The 21937-nt window shown below is 37.0% G+C and overlaps 1 protein-coding gene across 2 annotated transcripts in view; it reads right to left on the minus strand.

Annotated features, from left to right (window-relative positions):
• Nucleotides 1–21937, minus strand: part of LOC149192594 (MADS-box transcription factor 23-like) — a 417351-nt gene that overhangs the window by 244502 nt on the left and 150912 nt on the right. The window lies entirely within an intron of this gene.

Here is a 21937-nt window from a genome sequence, read left to right on the forward strand (position 1 = left end):
ATAATGCTTGTTTCTCTGTTGTTTTTTATGGTGCTCGTCAAAACCCAATTTGTAAAACCTTTCATCCTCCACACTACTAAAACCCAATTTGTAAAATCCTTCATCCTCCACATTACTAATTTACATTCTTTGTAAAACCCTTCATCCTTCACATTACTAATTTAGATTTTGCAAATAAATCTCATTAAATATCTTTATGGCTATACTATTATATAATTTATTAACAGACTATTATATTATTAGCAGACGATTATATAATTTATGCAGACTCTTATATAAAGGAAATGTTGTTATGAGTTACTTTCTTTATTTATGCAGGCAATATTGTTTTGTTTGACCCCCTAGCAGAAATAGGAGAGCACACAGCTGGTTGTTGCTTGTCAAGGATTAGGAGAGCACCAAACTTGATTGCAAAAAATCCACTAGTTCACTATTGCAACAACAAACTGTTTCACTGCTGCAACAACTCGCTGGTCTTCTATTGCAACGACTCACTGGTTGACTAGTGCGGCAACTCGCTGCTTAATCATTGTGGCAACTCATTGGTTAACCATTGCAGCAATTCGTTGGTCAACCATTGCGGCAACCAATTGGTTAAGAATTGCGATAACTCACTGGTCAACCATTGTGGCAACTTGCTTGTTAACCCTTGTGGTAACTCACTGGTGAATTTTTGCAGAAACTGGTTGTTTGACCGTTGCAGCAACTCACTCATTGACCATTGAGGCAGATCAATGGTTTACCATTGCGGCAACACGTTAGTTCAACTTTGCAGCAAGTCGCTAGTTTACAATTGTGGCAAATCGGTAGGTCACTATTGCAGCACATTTTGGGTTACCGTTTTCGCAACTCCTTGGGTCACAAAATGGTAAAGCAATTCAAATGGGATACAATCATTGCCCTTCCGGTGAAAGTCCCTAAAGATAAGATTATCTTTTGTAGGAAGGATTTAAATTGGTCTGAAATACATGGTAAACACATGAAGATTGATCACATTGCAAAAATCCCTTCAAATAGAATTGGACACTTTGTTAGAGAAGAGGAAATGAACCGAGATGCTCCATGTTCTTTCACCTGGGTACAAAATAAACGCTCAGACTCAAGGCCTACTGCTTCCTTGTGATATGAAGTGCAAGTATTTTTAGAGATGTGTTGTTTAAATGTTGGTATTAATAGTGCTTGATCATTTTTCTTGGATTCATATGTATTGACTTTTCAAACATAGCTATGCTTGTTAATATGGCCCTGAGGATAAAAGAGAACAAAATGAAGTGAAGTGAAGATCCTCATTTGTGAAAAGGTGGGGTTGTCTATGCCATTTCATTGTAGAAGTTATGGTTCAAATCCCTGAGAGCCATAATAACATATAACATGTATGAGCATGTAGATAGCCAAGGATAGCCTTGTCATGGCCAACATGACACTTCGGGTCATACTATGTTCTAGCATCAACCAAAGTTATCAAGGGGCATGGTTTCCTATGTAGAGAGTTGTTTCTTCTTGGAAGTGTCGATTGAATCGGTTTGCAAAATGCATGTTAAAAAATATGTTGACATGGATGCCACAGCTCGAAATAGGGATTTATTTTTGTGTAGAAAAGTATTGTTAACATCTATAATTGTCTAATGAAAGGAAAGTATCAGTTGCATAAGAAGGACGAAATGAGTGTGAACCTTTGGTATAGAAAACACCAAGATGATTTTTTCTTTTATCAAAATCCCAATGGTGGAGAGATCCCTTTTATAGTTGGAATTCAAACGAAGTGGATGTTGGAGACCATGGTGAAGCTATCGAATAATATCTTAATAGCCATGGATTCAACATTCAACACAAATAAATATGGGGTGAGTGTATTAAGAATGATTGATCTAGTACAATAATTTGATTAGTAATGATTGATAATGATTAATGAGTTGAAGTTGACTTCATATGTTTTTTGAATGTGATAGTATCAATTGTACACACTTGTGGTGTTTGATGAGCAACAAAGTGGGGTGCCAGTTGCATGGGTGGTGGCATCATGTAATACATCAGGGTACATTTCACTGTGGTTGGAGCACCTCATGAATAGATGTTACCAAGTTGATCATAGTTGGAAAGTTAGTGCCTTCATGGTCGATGATGCATTGGCTGAAATTGTTGCTTTAAGGTAACTTCAATCTTCTTATTTTATAGTACAACTTGTATTTATTACAAAAAGAACATGCTTAAAATGAATTGAAGGTGGCAAGAAAATTAGAAGGTGCAATGTTATCTTGTGTGTTTGGCACGTATGTCGAGCATGACTAAAAAATGTTAATCGATTTCCGAGTAGTTCAGAAATAGCAAAAAAGATGTTTAGTGATTTGGGTTTAATTATGAATTATTGTTCCAGTGCTGTAGTGAGCAATGCAATTAATGATTTCTTCAACAAATTTGCTAATGAGGAGAATTTCCTAGACTATTTACATAAGAATTGGGTTGCTAGTGGCAAGATTTGCAAGTTGAAAAACTCTTACATTTATCTTTTTTATTTTCATACGGATGAAATGTCTTCATTAATCCAACTTTTCTGCAATTAGGGATGTGGGTAAAAGGTTGTCGAGATTTTCCTCATGCAAATCAGGAGACAAACAATGTTGTAGAGTCATATTACTATTACCTAAACACAAACTTTCTATCTAATAAAAGATAGAGATGTGCTCGTAGGATGGACTAGTTGATATATGTTCTTCTAACAAATGTTGAACACTGTTATCAGTCTAAGGAAATTATTAAAAAGAAAGGATTTTTGAATAATTACAGGAAAGAGATAAACATTGAATCATCAATGGAAAAAGCAAAAAGAATTTTAGATAGTGATTGCAGCCCTCATGAGCAAATGTCTCATGCTTTTTGGGTGAGGAGTTAATCTAAACCTAATAAACAATATCTTGTCACTTGTCATCGCACAAATTTTTTAACTTGTGATTTCCCATGGTCTATTCATGGAAACATTTGCAAGCATGCCATAAAAGAAAGTTGGTTGTCTTCTCGTTCAATGGCTTCAAACCAATTACTAAATCATCCAAGCACCACTGATTCATACAATGACACTACTGAGATAAATACAGAGGAAATATCAGATCTTGGTGAAGATGCAAACACATTTTCCATGGATAGTCACAATGTTTATGTAAATGTTGAAGGACTTGAGTTGGCCAAAGAGGTGTTATTTGGCTACATAGACCTGGTTCAAAATAGTCCTCATGCAACTTTGTCCAAGACTGAACAGTTGATTTCTTTAATTAAAAAAATGTTGGATGATGCCAACAATCTTCATATTAAGGATTATGAATTCACGTGTGGGTTGGGTGCTTTTGAGTCATCTTTTAAGAGGAAAAAGAGTTTCCTGAGCCCCAAAAGGAGAAGAAAAGCAAGAAAAGTCACTCTTGGGCCTCCCATCTTTAGTCAAAGTACAGAGTGGCTATGGCTTTGTTTGGAAAGTGCAACAGTTTGAATGTTAGAGAACGATAAACAATGGAAGAGTTGAGAGTAAGCATGTAATAATCAGTCCAGTAATGATGTAATCACGTGGCATTGTCTATTGTGGTGACCATTTGGACTCAGTGGTTCATTGTTGCCATGAACACGGTAGATTCCCTTTGTACGTAGTCAAGTGTTGCCGCAACGGTGACCATTGGAATGGGAGGGCGCGTTGTCGGCCACTCGGCACCAACTATTGGTTGATGTCATGATCACGGGAGATTTTCGTTGTATGTAGTTAGAGGTTCCCGCAATGGTTATCATTGGAATGGGAAGGTGAGTTTCCAACCATTTGGCATCAACCGTTTCTTGTTGTCGTGATCAAGGGAGATTCCCCTTGTACGCAATCAGGAGTTGCCGCAACCGACGCAATTGATTTGGGGCGACCCTGATTTGCCATCATAATAATTTAAAGTTTGATTACATGAAACTTTGTGCACCCATGCACCATTACATTCACTCCTTAAATTACGTGTTTTAAAAATATTGGTTAGAGTTTGTTAGTTATCCTTGAATGCATATTATAATTTTGCATCATTATCAAGTTAACTTCATTGATTTGCAAGTTGTTCATATTATTTTCACTGTTTTGTAGACTTAGCTATTGTTGCTGTCATGTATATCAGAATGTGCTTCAGCTCAAATCACCTAATCTTGTGGCTGAAGATGTTGATAATGGAAAAATTCACAGCAATTGAATGGTTTGTTTGGATATTTATACAATTATGTCCCTTAAATGAGATTGGATCTATGAATTGGAAAAATGCAAGATATCACAATTGCATTTCGCATTTAACCGTGTATAAAGGACAAATAATGATTGATCTATAAAACATCTTGGTTGGATTGTAAGCAAAGGTATCTCATAATTTGTTATGTTATGGGCTTCTTTAAGAATTCGAGCTCATTAGACTTTTATTAGAGACTTGTATAAATTTTGCATATGCTACTTGTGGATAATGAATGAATGAATGTTCCTAAAAGTTGGAAATGTGAGGAGGTATTGAAGGCATTCTAAGGTACCGTTTTGTAACATTGTTTGGAGTCCTCGCTATTTGATAATAAAAATATTTATTTTGTTGTTCGTTTTTGGGTTCTGTTTAAAGTGATGTTAACTGATAAAATAACATTTGTAAAAGGAAATATTGTTTCTCCCCCCTCCCTTCTCAGTATTTCCAACACATAGACAAAAACAGTACTGTAATGAAAATGACACAACTAAACTGAAATGAACTGTTAAACACAACTGAACTCTAATCAAAATGGCACATCTGAATTGTAATCACAATGTAATTCCATTAATAGCATTGACTGAAAAATACATTCTTTACATACATGTTGTGTTGAGATATAAAAAAAGTACCAAAAAAAAAGTGATTTCATCTATAAAAAATAGGGCTCATATAAATACATAAAAAATGATGGACATAATGATTGTTTATGCTGCCACAATCTATCTCAAGAAATAAGAAGACCATAATATGACTCCCACCATAATAACCCCAACAAAAATTACAAGAACAATCCATTAATTAACAAGCAACGTATTTCGATGCGTATCAAGTACAATTGGTTGAGCACACGCTGGCTCCCCCACATATCTTACACATCCGCATCCATTAGATGTTGCTTCAATGAGTATATCATCAACAACCCTTTGGACATCTGATCGGTAAGCTATGTTAAAGCTTTGAAATTATGCAGCAATGTTTTCTTCTTGCTTGTGGAGGGGTTTCAAATTTTGTTCTCTGACTTGGTATATTCCAATCATTTGATTCTGAATTGGTGTAAGTGACAATGTCACTTGTACCATAATTCCTTGTTGCTCTTAGCCCATCAACCAGGGCAAGATAATAGGTTTCGTTGTTTGTGGTTGTCCCAAGAATTTCTCTACTATTTTGATACATGTGGCTTAGTGTTTCATTGTGAAGCGCAAATCTAGTCTGTGCCTAGCCTGGGTTTCGATGGCACCAAACATGGATGGTCAATGTCCACTTTTGGACCATATCCAAAATAAGAAAACAATTAAATGAAAAAATAATTTAATGAAATATTTTTAAATTGTTAAAACAAGGTTGCAGCAACTCATTGTTGCAGTGGCGGAAACTCATTGTTACAGTGGCAGCGACTACCTATTACAAGAAGTTGTCGCCATTGAAATAGTGAGTTTCAACCACTGTAACAGTGATTCTCCCTGTTACCCAGTTACATTAAGATAATAGCCATTATAGCAACGAGTAATAGAACAACACCATTATCACTTTATGAATAAACCAAAGCTAAAAAAATAACCACCTCATTTTTTTTTCATTCTAAGCTTGATGATATTTATATTGGTAAACTAGAATATAGTGAAGATGAAGTGTGACCTTGAGGGAAACAAAGACCATAAAGAGTAAAACAGTTATGTTTATCTCACATGTTTACCAGGTAGTGTCATTTACATCTATAACCTTATTAGTAATATTGTGTGTATATATTTTTAAAAGAAACATAAAATATAATTAACATAAAAATAAAAGAGGAATCATAATTCCCCTGTATAAAATTGGCCAATTGAAAACGTTTATTCACAACGCATATAGACATGTTCTTATTTTTACCATTGCTGGGAATGCTTAGATTCTTTATGATCTTCGCCATTGAAGATAGGGTTGGGGGGGTTATCTTTAGGCACACGAGGAACTATTTTTTTACATTGAATTATGCTTAATATCCTTTGGGGTTTTCACTAAAATATTAATGTTATAAAATATTATACGAACTATTTCAAACTTTCTATCCATTATAAACAATTTATGAGGAATTTCTTGTTATTGTTGATCTAATTCCTCCATAGTATGTCCTATGAACAATTTTTCAACAAAAAAGCTTTGTGAGATTGAAAATTTTGGTAACCTTGGATTGAGGGAACTCGATGTTCAAAATTGAGTCCCCAATTCTACTTCAACATGTTGACTGGAGAAATTACTCATTTTATACCTAACCAAATTTTCAGTATGGGAAATGTCTTCCTTGATAGCAGTATAGAAATAATAGTAATCTTGGATTGAGGGAACCCAATGTTCAAAATCGAGCCCCCCAATTCTACTTCAACATGTTCACTGGAGAAATTACTCATTTTATACCTAATTAAATTTTCAGTATGGATAATGTCTTCCTTGATAGCAATATAGAAATAATAGTTTTAATTAGATGTCCCATTCATGGCATCACAATCATAAATGATGAAATGAGGGATATTCTACTGTATGGGATTGTTGGGAGGATTTTTGGTCACTTGTTTGAGCTTGCATTTGTTGGGTTCATGGTTCATTGCTAGAGTTCAGCATTTCAATTTGAGAACATTAGATAAGAGCTACGATAGCTACCCAATTAGAGAGACAAAAATGAAAGAGGCTTCCTAGATTGACACTAAGAATTTCCCTAGTTGTAGTTTGGATTTTCCTACCCAAGTTTGATGTTGAGCCAAACTACATGACAAAACAATGAAAAGGAATAAACCAAAAATAAAGTCAAATTAAACTATATGAAACAAACTTGGAAGCAATACCAAAGAATTCATGAAGCCAATCATTCTTTATTCCTCTATGCATAATTTTTTGCTTGATGAATGAACCATTTAAACATATGCCACTTTTTGAACCATGATGGTTCATGTGATGGGATTAATGGTCAAATCATACCATCTAATAATCAAATGGAAGGTATATGTAGCCAAATCTCTCATTCTAAACACCATCCAAAACCCTGTTTATTGCATGATGCAATCCATGTGGAAATGTCCTCTTGTTTAGGTTAGGGCTTGTGACACCTCATTTGATAAAATTATTACCCCTACGTTATTGTAATTATAAAATTTAATTAAAAGCTAATAACAATTTAGTCAAGGTGTGCTATCTAGTGTGGGGGTAATATTGCAATGGCATAAGTGTGTGTTTGCAAACATTTACATGGCTCAATTAACATAAATAAATAAAAAATGCCTATATAATTTCGAATTCGATTTGTTGTATTATAATTTTGTATTTAATAATAAAATTACAAACATAATTTTCCAACAAAATAAAAACAAACCATGTCGTTACAACGGTGACCCGTAAGTCGCCACAATGGCCACATAGATAAGTGTTGTAGGGGCGACTTACTGGTGGGGAAACTAACCAACTTGCTTGTCACTGTTTGGGGCAACTCTGTGGAACAACATCTCGGAGCAAAAATAATGTAGATAATTTATAGAAAATGGATATAATTTGTAAAAAAACAGTAAATTTACATTTGCAAACGGTAACGTTGTCTCGCTTGGCAAAGGAGAAATGCACTCAGCAAATTGGTGAAAAATAGTAAGCAAACGCTCCAGGGCGGCAAAACCTCTGAAATTCTACACCTGTTAGCCTACTCCAATGAAAATTGGGTTTTCTCTCTAAACTGGTCAGCTTAATCCGATGGAAATTGGGTTTCTTCTCTGAACTGATCAGGTTGCTCCATTGGAAATCAGGTTTCCTCTCTGAACTGATCAGCTTACTCCGATATAAATCGGGTTTCCTCTCTCGACTGGTTAGCTTACTCCCGTTGGCTTACCTTTTGAAAACGGAACAAATCAACGCATGCTAGCTCCGACGAGTTTCTGAAAACGGCACGTGAAAACCATGAAAATGCTTGATTCGTGTTGCATGAGAATGGCAGCCGAGTTGTTCCATTCCTTAAGGACTCTGTTCCTGAAAATGAAAATGACGAGTGAACTCCTGAATGCGCTTGAAGGAATGAATGGTCTTCCAACCTCCTAAATGCCGCTATATGGAATGAAAATGATAATGGCGCTTCCGGACTCTGCGGCAAAATTCTGTCTGTCCTCCCATGCGCTAAAGATTTGTCAAAAACTCGACTGTACGCTTCATTTACTCCCCATAAATTTGCTAATTCAAATTTCAAATTATTCTCCCTCACTTTGCATACAGCTCGAGGGTGGCCATTGATGAACACATATGTGACCTGTCACTTCAGCCAGCTAGCGTGCAAACGAGTGCCCGCAGTAAGCTAACGGCAACGTCGATACGGACGAGCGAAGAAATAGATGTTAACGCCAACGGAGTTGTTTCGTTTACGTTGGGGAAGGATAAGACCCACATTGCTGAGAGTCGCGGAAGGGCCTTGCCGACAGCGAGGGTTGCGAAACCCAAAGAGTGTTTCGTCGACCCGGTATCTTACTCCATAAGAAGATTTTGTCCATCGTCATTCTTTTTTTTTGAGTTCATCACGGATTGTTGTTTGATAACATTTCTTTCTAAGAGTTAACTGCAACGCTGAAAGATGTCGTACGGAAATTGGCCTTAAAATATCCTTCATGGTTCCTGGTTTCCTTCTTTATCAATGCAATTAAATGTTTTAATGTAGCATTCATTGCACAGGATGTAAACCCATCCAACTAATTGTGATGTGACACATCAAGTGAACCAGATGGTAAGATATTTAAGTTTGTATATAAAGAAAAGCTATTAATCTTCCGTGGATATCTTTTCACCATCTGACTCACTTTCTCTGGGTTAAAATGGCCCAATGAAATTGACCCAAACAAAATATTATATTCTTATTTAATTAAAAAAATCAAATATCAACAAATTTAACAATAACATAACTATCACTCTGTTATGGTGAAGAAGCAATGCAATTCCAACTGAGGACGAGAACAACAAAGAGCATGGAAGCACACTGCCCCAAGACGCACCACTAAAATAGCTTTGCACATTTAATGTAGTTTATTGTAAATAGTTATGATTATCCATTATCGGCGTAAACAAATATTGTTTATTTCAGGGATTGAGTCAACATTAATAGCCTTGTATTTTTTGTGTATTCATATGTTAAAAAAAAATTGTATAGTAGTAATGTAGGTTTGGTGCATATTCTATGTCGACCTACTGAATTCTATTTTTTTGCATTATTGTTTTCTTCATATTTGCATTTTCAAACTTCACGGATGCATCGAATGGTATCAAATCCATTAGCCTTGGTTTAAAGGAAAAATAGTTTCGTAAGTTTGTTTTTTTAATGGTTAATATTCACGTTGTTATTCAGCATTTAATGTTGTAAAAGGTAGTATAGAGATTATTCAATTTGAAATCAATTTAAATTAGATAATCTCTCTATGACCTCTATAGTGTCATATTGTGTAGCAACATATATAAGGCTCATTGTCTTTAAGCCCTTTACCCACATGCACCCAACTAGATTTGAGGGTCTTTCAATTTCAATGCCCTAACTACAATCTTGATTTTTAATCTAGATCCAAAATACCTAAGTTACTTTCTAGAACTCTTGGTGCCCTAACCTCAGTCCTCAGGGCACGAAGGTGTGCCCCATCTCGACCAAGTTCGAAAAGTGCCCAACATGCATCTTGGTAAACAAAAAAACGTGTTTGTGGCACCTTGTGCAGCGAGAACAATAAGTGCACACACAATCAGTTCGTGTCAACCTACGCACGAAATGAAACGAGATGTGGGGTTTTCGGTTGTAACTCATGTGCATGCGGCGTGCAACTAGTCAAGTCAAGCAACAAAATGAAATAGGCGCAGTGATGAACATGCATGCCACACACAAATAGAGGAAGGGACATCGGTTGGTGGAACAACCTCATGACATGTCATCTCGGGAGCGCGTTTAACCAAAGATGAATCATGCATGATAGGTTCGCTATTGAAAGTGAAGGGGGGTGATGGTACCATACGAAGGGGAGCGTCCCTTTGCATGCCCCTGTGAAACCATATATATAAAAAGGACTTGAGAAGTGAGTAGAACACTACAGAAACAACAACCACTGAATGTGAGACTAAGGAGGAGACTTGCACGGTGAAGGAGCCACAACAAGAAGATGTGCCAAAGGAAGTTGAGGACTTGATTTTGGATGTGGTTGGTCTCCAATCGAAATTCAGTGATTTCATACAAGTTGAGTTCATAGGTTGGTTTCACAGAATATGGTGTTTTTTTGTTCACATGTATGTTTTTATGATGATGACAAATGTAACAATGAAATGCTTTGTTCTATAATATAGTTATGGTATTATGCTAAGTAACAATGATAGAACTTAATTAATAAATATTGTATTCTGAGTTATCGTTTGGGTGAAATAATTTCATTTTAGTATTAGTTTGTTGCAAAAGTTGCTGGTGTCGCATGCGCCTAAAGTGCCTTGTACCTGTCTAGAGCCCCTTGAGTCGTGACATGTGGTATAAAAGAAAATCAACAATATCGAGAAGTGCACGAAAAGAGACATGTCAACTTTTTGTGATTCTTGTTCACATGATGATTATTGTATGGGGATTGGTGCCTCGGGGAAGGAACAAGATAACCAGAGGCATAGGTTGTGTTTTGTGAACATTGTGATCAATAAAAGGACAGTACTAGTACTTGTTGATATTGGCGTATCACACAACTCCATGAAAGAAAATTTGGTAGAGTAACTTGGATTACAAGTAACCGCAAGTATGACAATAGTGATGACAATGAATTCCAAGGCCAAAGCAATGAATGGATTAACAATAGGAGTGACTGGTTAGATTGATGGATGGGAGGGTTTGTTAGACTTCATGATAATACCCATGGATGACTTTGATGTGATATGAGGACTAGATTTCTTGAGAGGGAACAACATTATCTCAATACCATGGATGGACCAACTTATTGTCTTCGGTGATGACAAGATGTGGGTTGTGCACACAACCACACAGAAGCAAAAAGGAGGTGTGCAAATTGTCTCAACACTAAGTATGAAGAGAGAAGCATGAAGATTGAATGCTCAGTTGTATGCCATAATGATCAAGGAAGTAGGAGATGATGGGATGGGGTTGCTTATTCCACCGAAGCTTTTTGATTTGCTGGGGACATATGCAAATAGGATGTCAGATGAGTTTCCGAAACTACTCCCACTTAGAGGAGCAATTGATCATCACACTAAGCTTGAGCCTAGTGTTCCACCACAATCACAAGCTCCTTACAAGTTGTTGATTCTTGAGTTGGATGAGTTGAGGCGTCAGTTGAGAGAATTGATTGATGAAGGTTTCATTCATCCTTCCCGCTTTGGTACTCTTTGATAAGAAGAAGGATGCCAATGATTTGAGTATGTGTCTAGACTATTGGGCATTGAACAAGCACACAATGAAGAACAAATACCCATTGTCGCTTGCAACTAATTGCTTCGATAAGCTTCCTAAGGCTAAAATGTTCATGAAGCCTGATTTGAGACAGGGATATTATCAGGTTTGGGTAGCAACGAAGCAAATACAACCATGGTGACGAGGTATGGAAGTTATGAATTCCTAGTGATGCCTTTTGCTTTAAGTAATTCTCCACTACCTTTTCAACTTTAATGAATGATGTACTTCATTCATTTTTGGAAAAATTTGTGGTGGTGTATTTTGATGATATCATATTGTTCAGTGATAACATGGACAAGCATAAGAGGCACTTGACACAACTCTTTGAGGCACTAAGGCAACCCCAATTATACTTGAAGAAGTTGAAGTGTATGTTCGCTCAAAGTGAGATAACATTTCTAGGCCATTGGGTTGGATATCAATGTATTGACATGGATTCTAAGAATATAAATGTTATAGTAGATTGGGAGAAACCTTGTAGTATGCATGGTGTGAGGGTCTTCACGAGGATGACCAACTACTATCGAAAGTTTGTAAAGGGCTATTATAATATATCCTCATCATGTACAATTTTGTTGAAGAAGGATAGACCTTGGAAATGGACAAAGAAGGGAAGGATTGTGTTTGAACATCTCACACGTAAGATTGTGACAACTCCCATGTTGAAACTTCCAAACTATGAGACATTGTTTGAGGTTCAGACCAATGCATACATTTCACCATGAGAGGAGTTTTGATCCAAGATGGTCAACCGATAGTTTTCAAGAGTAGGAAGTTGCAATATTTGGAAAGGAGATACTCATACATAAGGAAGAGATGATGATAGTAGTGTATTGTCTACAAGCATGGAGACATTATGTGTTGGGAAAACCATTTGTGGTGAAGACAGATAAAATCACAACAAGTTACTTTGTGACACAAACAAAATTGTCACTCAAGCAAGCTTGATGGAAATACTTCTTGGTTGAGTTTGACATGAACATTAAGTATAAGACAAGGAAAATTAATGTGGTTGTGGATGCCTTAAGCAACAAGGCACAATTGTTTGCACTCGAGGAGGAAGAATACTTGCCTACACCAAGAGAAATTTCGATTCAGTTTAGAGACACAAACGAAATTGTCACTAAAGAAGGATTGATGGAAAGCATTCTTGGTTGAGTTTGACATGAACATTGAGTATAGGCCAAGGAAACTCAATCTGGTTGCAAATGCCTTACGAATGAAGGCACAACTAGTAGCACTTGAGAAGGAAGAATACTTGCCTAACCAGGAGAAATTCAAATTCAATTCATTAAAGAATTGCAAAGAATGATTCTTGAAGGATTACAAAATGATACTACAACGAAGAACATTGTGAAGTAGGCAAAGGGAGGAAATACAAGGAATTTCTTGGTGTGATACATTATCTTGTTCTATGGTTCGCATATCTATATTCCTAAGGCAGGTGGACTAAGGGGGAATTTTGAAGGAGTGTCATGACTGTAGAATTTCCTGTAGATTCGCAAGCTCACGTAAACTACTAAAACAAGAGACACGAATCTACTTCTACTTTCAACCAATGGAAGCCAATAGATTGATGAAAACAATATGAACAAGAAGAAGACAAATCAATGGCACATAACACAATAAGTTTTCCTGGGAAAAGCCACAACTCAAAACCCCGCCTATTTGTATTGCATTAATCAGAAATATGAGTGAATATACCAAGCTTGTTCTCACAAGAACAATTCCGCATAAGTATGCTCAACTCTCTACCTCACAAGCCCGATATTAACTAACACTTAGCCAATTTCCACTGTCTTCCAAGCCCCTATTTCCTTGCGCAATTCCTAGGATGAATAGCTTGTATTTAAAGGGAATTCATGCTTCCAAAACTACACAATCCTAATTAGTTCCTCTTCTTGATTTCATGCATGATACAATTCAGTAAATCATACAACTGATAGTACAATGTCCCTGTACTCTAGTATCCACTGGGTCTTTCTCAGAACTCACATGCAGAGTTTCTCATCAGGGAATCTTCAGATAACTGAAGTAGCACTTGTGGATGCACTAGTGCACCAACTGACTATTAATCCTCTATTACTTCCACAAACAGTTAGAACTAATTTCACTGACTATAACTCAAAAAACTGAGTTATCTAATTACAACTCAATGTAAACCCATACTAGACCCCTAAAATTTAGGGAGAATACTAACATCACTTCCAAAAGGCTTCCAACTCGAAATTACTAAGCTAATTAAGTTAATTAAACTTAATTAACTATTTACAAGTTGCTACGAGAATAGAATTCAGTTTCAATTCTCAATTTAATTCAAGGACAAATTAAACTGGAATTTCTTGTTTCCATTTCCCAACACTCCCTCTCAACAAGAAATGGATTATCTGCTACATCGATCCTGTCTCTGTGAAACTCGAATTTACATCTTGACAATGGCTTTGTCAAATGTCAACATCTTGCTCCTTCGTGGGAATGTACTCTAACAACATGATCCACCTGAACACAAAATCTCTAAGATGATGATATCAGATATCAATGTGATTTTCAGAGAGTTTGATACAACTCTGATTATCGTAGTAAATCACTGTCGGATCCATCTTCTCACCAAACAGACCAACCAAGATCTTCTTCATCTAGATGGCCTCACATGCTGCTTGACTTGTAGCCATGTACTCTGTTTCTATCGAACTGAGTGCAACTGATTTCTGTGTCCTGTTGTACCAAGACACTATCGTTGACCCAATACTAAAGATCCCTCCTGATGTGCTTTTCTAGTCGAATGGTCTTCTTGCCCAATCTGCATCCATGAAGCCTTAAAGCTTCACTCCCTTTGTACTTTTGTACCGTAAGCCGTACTGAGTAGTGCCCCTGAGGCATCTCAATACATGCTTTTTCGCCTTCAATACAGCTTGGTAGGCCTAACCATTGCTTAACTAAATTGGTTAACTACATAGTATAAAATCGATTATGTGTTCACCAAGTACATGAGTGAACCCACGAGTTGTTTGTAAATAGTAGCTTCCACTACCTCTCCCCAAGTAGCATCCTCCTTCCTCCAGTTACCAACTAGAAGAGTCTCCATAGGCTTGCAGCTCTCCATGTGGAACCTCCTGAGTATCTCGTTGGCATACTTGCCTTGAGACACAAACAACTCCCCATCACCCTGCCATACTTCCATGCCCAAAAATTAATGCACGAGCCCCAAGTCCTTTATCTCAAACTCTCTTGCAAGGTCCTCCTTGCAAGATTTGATCAGCTGACCATCACTTGTCAATATGAGATCATCAACATCAAGTACAATGATCAACATTTTACCGGTGAAGTAGCTATCTATCTTGGTGTACCAAGCACGAGGTGTTTGCTTCAACCCATACAACGCTCTCTTTAGCCAGAACACATGGGACTCATGGTCGATGGTTTCAAAACCTTCAGGCTGCTTTATGTACACCGCTTCCTCAATAGTGCCATTAAGGAACATTGTTTTTACATCCATCTGATGTATCTTCCAACCCATCTGTGCTGATAGTGCCAATATAGATCTGATTGAATAGTACCTTGCAACAAGAGCAAAGGTCTCATCATCGTCAATCCCCTCTACCAGTGAAAAGCCACGGACCACAAATCTAGCCTTATGCTTCTCCACACTACCATTTGTAGCTTACTTTACTTTGTAAATCCAACGAAAGCTCACCACAGAGTTATCCTTCGATCTCAAGACCACATACCAAACATTGTTATGAACTATAGAGTCATACTCCTCCACCATGGCATCAACCCAAATTGGATGTTGCACTGCTTCCTCAAAGGAAGATGGCTCTATCACAACACATCCGGTCATAAGAGCCATGTGTCCAGTGTACCTGTCACATGGCCTCCTCTGTTTGTGTTGTGATGTGGGTGCTCCCACATTCTCTCTAGCATCCAACAACAATCTATCCACCTCTCTGGTGCGCTTTCTCCCATGTCTAGAAGACTTTTCCTGAGTGGATGTCTCCACTCCTGGATCCTCTTCATGTGGCTGCTCCACATCAATCTGAGGCTACTCAACCTTAGGAGCTAAAATCTCTTCAACTGCATGTAGCTGAAGCTCCCTCTCAAGGGAAACCTCTCATGGCCTTCTCTTCATCGAATCTAGCATCCCTCTGAACCACTATCATCCTATTGGTCGGAAAGTACACCCGATAGTTGTGAAGTGTATCAGTGTACCCCACAAATATCCCCAACTTTTTTGTCGACTCAAGTTTCTTCCGCGCATCCTTGGTCACATGGCAATATACCAATGACCCAAAAATCCCGAAATGACCAACATCTGGCATCTTACTCTCCCCTAATGTCTTCATCCCAAGTATCCGATGTGGGTACGGTTCCCTAATCATGCAACATTGACTTGGTTGCCCCTACTATGCTTTTATTCTTCCTCTCGACCACCCCATTCTGCTAAGAGTTATCGGGTGTTGTCAACTCTCGTTTAATCCCTTCCACTACACAGAAGTTCTTAAACTCGTTTGGGACATACTCACCACCGTTATCACCCCATAAAGCTTTACCCTTCTTGCGTGACTCTTTCTCAACCAATGCTTTAAATTCACAAAACTTTGTGAAAGTTTGATCCTTCTTCTGCATGAAAAATATTCAACATTTACGAGAAAAGTCATCAAGAAATATAACATAATACTTGTGTTTGGTCGTGGATGCTGTTGAGAATGGTTCACACATATCTGAATGGAATCGCTCTAGAATAGTCTCTGCTCGACTGTCTCTGTCGTAAAAGGAAGACTTGGTGTATTTACCTAAAGTACACCCCTTGCATGTATCAACCTGATCTAATGTACCTTTGGGAAAACCAGTGGAGATCTGTTGCATGATGTTCAAATAAACATGATGCAAGTGTCATAACTCACCAACATCTCGACTCTGCACCATCTGTGCTTTCATGCTCAAAGCAACACAATGCTCTACCTCCAGCTTATACAGATTCTTCACCTGAATCCCTATCTTCTTTACTTGACCAATGGCGATGTGTTGAAGGAACGCCTTTCCTTTCGAGAATATCACATCATAGCCTCCATCCTCAAGCATGGCAAGGAATACCAAGTTCTTCTTCAGCCCAGGCACATACATAACATTCTTCAAGGTGAGTGGAGCCCCATGTTCCCTCTGAAAAATAACTGTGCCCAATCAAGTAGCGCGATACCTACCGTCGTCACCCATCTCGATATGCATCTGGAGATCTTTCTCCTCCAAGGCACTGAATAACTCCTTGTTGCCAGTAATGTGGAATGAAGCCCCATTGTCTAAGTACCATACACTTCCCATCATTGGTGACACCATGAATGTAATGAGGGAAAAGTCCAATTTGAATTGACAGACCAAAGCCTCACTCGTTGCTCCTCTGAGGACTTCTTCTTGGATTTCTTGAGTGGACAATTTATAGAAAAATGGCCCATCTCATGACAATGAAAGCATTTCACTCTCATCATGTCTTTCTTCTTGTGTCCATGACATGAATCCGATTTAGAATAGGAAGCTTTCCCTTTCCCCTTCTTCGCCTTAGTCTCTAAGGCACAATTCTCTTCATCATCAATCTTTGATGAAGAGCCATCCTTGGTGTTTTTCCTGATCTCCTCCTGCATCAAACCCGACCACAGTCGTTCCCAATCTAGCAGCTTCTCCCCACCATTGACAAAGTCCTGATAACAAGGCCAACTCTTTGGAAGTCCCGGAAGAGCAAGACTCACCATATCATCCTCGACAATCATGATTCTAACACTTCCAAGTTCATGATGACATTGAGTGAACTTGGTCAAGTACTTTGGAATAGTCTCGCCTTTCTCCATTTTGACTTTTCGCAGTTTTTCTTTTAGTGCCAATTTGATTTGTTCACTGTTGTTTTGATACAAGTCCGTCAATTCTTTCCACATAGCATACGGAATTTCCTTGCCATGGAGACTCGAGACAATGTGCTCTCGAACTCCCTCAAGGATTATCCCCCTCGTCTTCGCCACACACTTCTTCCATTCGACCAGATTTTATGCATCTGATGTTGTTGGCTTAGGAATGTCTTGATTAAGGAATTCCTTCAAGCCATTATCCTCCAGCACAACCTCTATTCTATCCCTCCAGGCTATTATATAATTTGAGCTACATTCCAAAGCATACTTGAGCCGAAACTGTAGAACGTCATCTAAAGTATGTATTGCAAATTCGAATTTCACCTGTAACCCAAAACTAAAAACTTCGAAATCTCCTCTAATATATTGAATTCAACTCTGATAGCATGTAAAATTTCCCGTAGATTCACAAGCTCATGTAATCTACTAAAATAAGAGACAAGAATCTACTTCTACTTTCAACCAGCAGAAGCCAATAGATCGATGAAAACAATATAAACAAGAAGAAGACAAATCAATGGCACATAACAAAACAAGTTTTCCTGGGGAAAGCCACAACTCAAAACCCCGCCTATCTGTATTGCATTAATCATAAATATGAGTGAAGATACAAAGCTTGTTGTCACAAAACAGTTCCGCATAGGTATGCTCAACTCTCTACCTCAAAAGCCCACGATTAGCCAACACTTAGCCAATTTCCACTACCTGCCAAACCCATTTTTCCTTGCGCAATTCCTAGGATGAATAGCATGTATTTAAAGGGAATTCATGCTTCCAAAACTGCACAATCCTGATTAGGCCCTCTTCTTGATTGCATGCATGATATTTACAACTCAGTAAATCATACAATTGATAGTACATTGTTCCCGTACTCTAGTCTCAACTGGGTCTTTCTCAGAACTGACATGCATGAGTTTCTCATGAGGGAATCTTCAGTTGACCGTTGTAGCACTTGTGGATTCATTGTGCACCAACTCACTGTTAATCCTCTATTAGTTCCACAAACAGTTGTAGAAATTCTACAAATTCTCTACAAATCTACCTTTGAGATCTCTGTAGAAAATTTCACTGTAGATTAACCCGATAATGCAATATACCAAAGAAAAATACCATAATCTACTTCTACTGTCAATTTGCAGAAGCTTAAAGATCAAGTTGAATCAAAGCTGAGCACATATAACCAGAAAAAGAAGAAATCACTATACACATGAAAATACTTTGGGGAAAGTCTCAACTAAAAACCCCACTATCTGTATTATCATACAAGGTGGAAATACATAGGAATTATACAAAGCCTTAGCTCTCACAGCTAGCCAGCTCTCATTACAATCCTCCTGGATACTCACAGGCAATCAAAGCTTCTCACAAACCTTCCTCTCTGCCCTCCAAGCTCCTATGTCCTTGTGCAGTTTCTCCTGGGTGATCCTCCTATTACCAAGTGAAAAACTCTCAACCAAGTGGAACACTGATCTCTGACACCGATCTCACACACTGTCAAAACAACACAATCCTCAAGGAACCTTACCTTGACTGCATGCATGATTTTCCTTTATAGGAAAACACATGCCATTGATAGTACATTGTCCTTGACATCTAGCTCAACTGGGTCTTTCTCAGAATAGACATGCATGAGTTTCTGATGAGGGAATCTTCTATCATCTGGAGTACACTAGTTGAGTGCATGCATGCATCAATTGACTGATAACTCACAATTAGTTCCTCAAACATTTTGGAACTAATTTAACTGGACTTAACTAGTAAACTGAGTTAACTAATTACAACTCAAATATAACTCAATCTTATCTCCTGAATTAAGGGATAATCTCCTTAATTTAAGGGATAACTCTTGCATGACTTCAGAAAGACTTCTAACTTGAATTTCTCCAACTAATTAATCTATAATGAATTAATTAATTATTTCCAAGTAGTTGGTGAGACTAAATTCGATTTTAATTCAAGGACAAATTAAAATTGGAATTTCTGGATTCTGTTTTTATCATTTCTTGTTGCTATTTTCAACAACAGTTAGAATTAATTTAACTGACTATAACTTAGTAAACTGAGCTATCTAATTACAACTAGATCTAAACTCAAACTGGACTCCTAAAATTTTGGGAGAACACTTACATGACTTCCAAAACACTTCCAACTCGAAATTCCTAAGCTAATTTATGTTAATTAAACTTAATTAACTATTTAAAAGTTGATATCAGAATAGAATTTGATTTTAATTCTCAGTTTAATTCAAGGACGCATTAAACAAGAATTTCTTGTTGCCATTTCTCAACAATGACTCGCCTTGGGCTAGCGACCCAGGACAACAAAGGACATTGGCATTGTTGGAGACAACATACTTTTAGGGATACGTGAGGTGAGATGTGAAGGATTATGTCCGAACTTGCATTTTTTACCAACAAGATAAGTCTAATATCAAGGGTCAAGAAGGATTGTTCTAGCCTTTACCAGTTCTAGAAAAACCTTGGGTGAATATCTGGATGGACTTCATTTCACAACTTCCTTTGGTACAAGGGTAAAATGGGGTGTTGGTTCTTGTTGAATAATTCTCCAAGTATGCCATCTTCATTTCGACAAAGGTTCCATGTAGTGTAAAGGAGACAACAAAGAAGTTATTCCAAAATGTGCTGAAGCATTTGGGTCTTTTGTTGATTATTATATTGGATAGAGATACAATATTTATAGGGAAGCTTTGGACCTCGTTGTTCCAACTTGTGGGGAAATATGACACACAATTAAATTATAGTATTGGTCCATGATATTGTAACAAAGCCTATTTACAAGTTAAAAACATCAGTAATAAAGTTTTGGTTAATCTCCATAACTAAAAATCTTTTTACATGTCTTTCTAAATGTATATATATTATCTTATATGTTAATTTTAAAATAAATTTATAATTTCATTGATTTTTTTATTTTTTATAATCTCAATAATATGAAATGTATCACGCAACCATTTAATTATGCCTACAGACATGTCTATTTCGGAATAATCCTTCAACAATTTTAATTTAATTATCAATAATTATTAGGTGGATGGTAGAAATTTAACCTCCATAGAATATGTTAGAATATCCATTATAGTATTCACATATCAAGGATTAAGATCTATCTATGCTCTTTTAACTAATTTATCTCAAATTAATTAATTAAAGAAAATGTCATATCAACAAATCATATTGCATAAGTGGTATTGATAAGCCATGATATTGTAATAAGGGTTATTTACAAGTTAAGAATTTTCATGGTAAAGTGGAGGTGGATATCCATGGTTAAGAATATTGTTACATGTTTTAAACACTCATCTATTAACTTTTTTTATAATTAATAATAAGGCTAAAAATAATAAAGTTATTATTTAGCTAACTCTTTTTTCTTTTTTTTAACCTAGGCAATTTAAGATGTAAATGGGGTTAGTGTTTTGATACTTATCATGGATTGATGTTTAATAATGTTTACCAACCGTTTAAGTTATATGGTTGTAGTAGTTTATATGAAACATGCTACAGTATTCTAACACAAAAGAACAAAATACAAATATGTATGTGCACTTCATTTTCATTCCATATTTTGACAACCTTTAATTGATACATTGTTTAACTATTATAAGTTTTGGATCTTTAGGCTAGAATTAGGCCAAACAATTTTTGGTTAGATGTCAATTTTGTGTTTTTTAGAATGTATTTTTGAAAGCATAGATGAATTCAAAAAATCAAGTGCACCAAACATGGGGATGGATGATATAGTTTGGGCCAACTCCATGAGATGTGTTACTCCGAACGAAGAGGAAAGGCTCTTATATATAGGAGGAGACATGGAGAGGCCAAGTGTGATAGACAAGGAGGAGACAATTATCCAAGATGAATTTAAGCAAGAAGACATTCAATGGACGAACTCACCCAAGGAGCCAAAGAGTTTTGCATTGTGCTAATAAGGCGAACAATGCAACAACTTTTGCTACCTTGTGGATAAGATTTCAAGGCTAACCTTGAGGCATTGTTTGGGATCACTCAAACGAAATTCTACAGCGAGTTGGGATGATTCGTAAGACAAATTGGGCGGATGATTCTTGAGATAGGCTTGTGGGAGTTAGATTTGAGGTTGATTTTTGTATCATTATACGCAACCTCTCTGTACCATTATAACGAGTCACAAGTTTAGCCAAGCTCCCTTCATTATATCTTGTATCGTTACCACCTTTTTATATATATGACATAAGGGTGTTAGGAACTCATTTGGAGTGGTTTTCATCCTCACATCCTATGTATATGTGTGGATGACATATGTGTTTGGATGTCCTTCTTACATGTATATCCTTGTCATTCTCTAAATGTGCAAAATAGAATAAATATTGTTGTGGAATGCTTTTATGT

Source organism: Pinus tabuliformis, chromosome 2_2 (assembly GCF_031772625.1).
Source record: "Pinus tabuliformis cultivar Carrire ecotype Pingquan chromosome 2_2, CPIR1, whole genome shotgun sequence".
NCBI lineage: Eukaryota > Viridiplantae > Streptophyta > Pinopsida > Pinales > Pinaceae > Pinus > Pinus tabuliformis.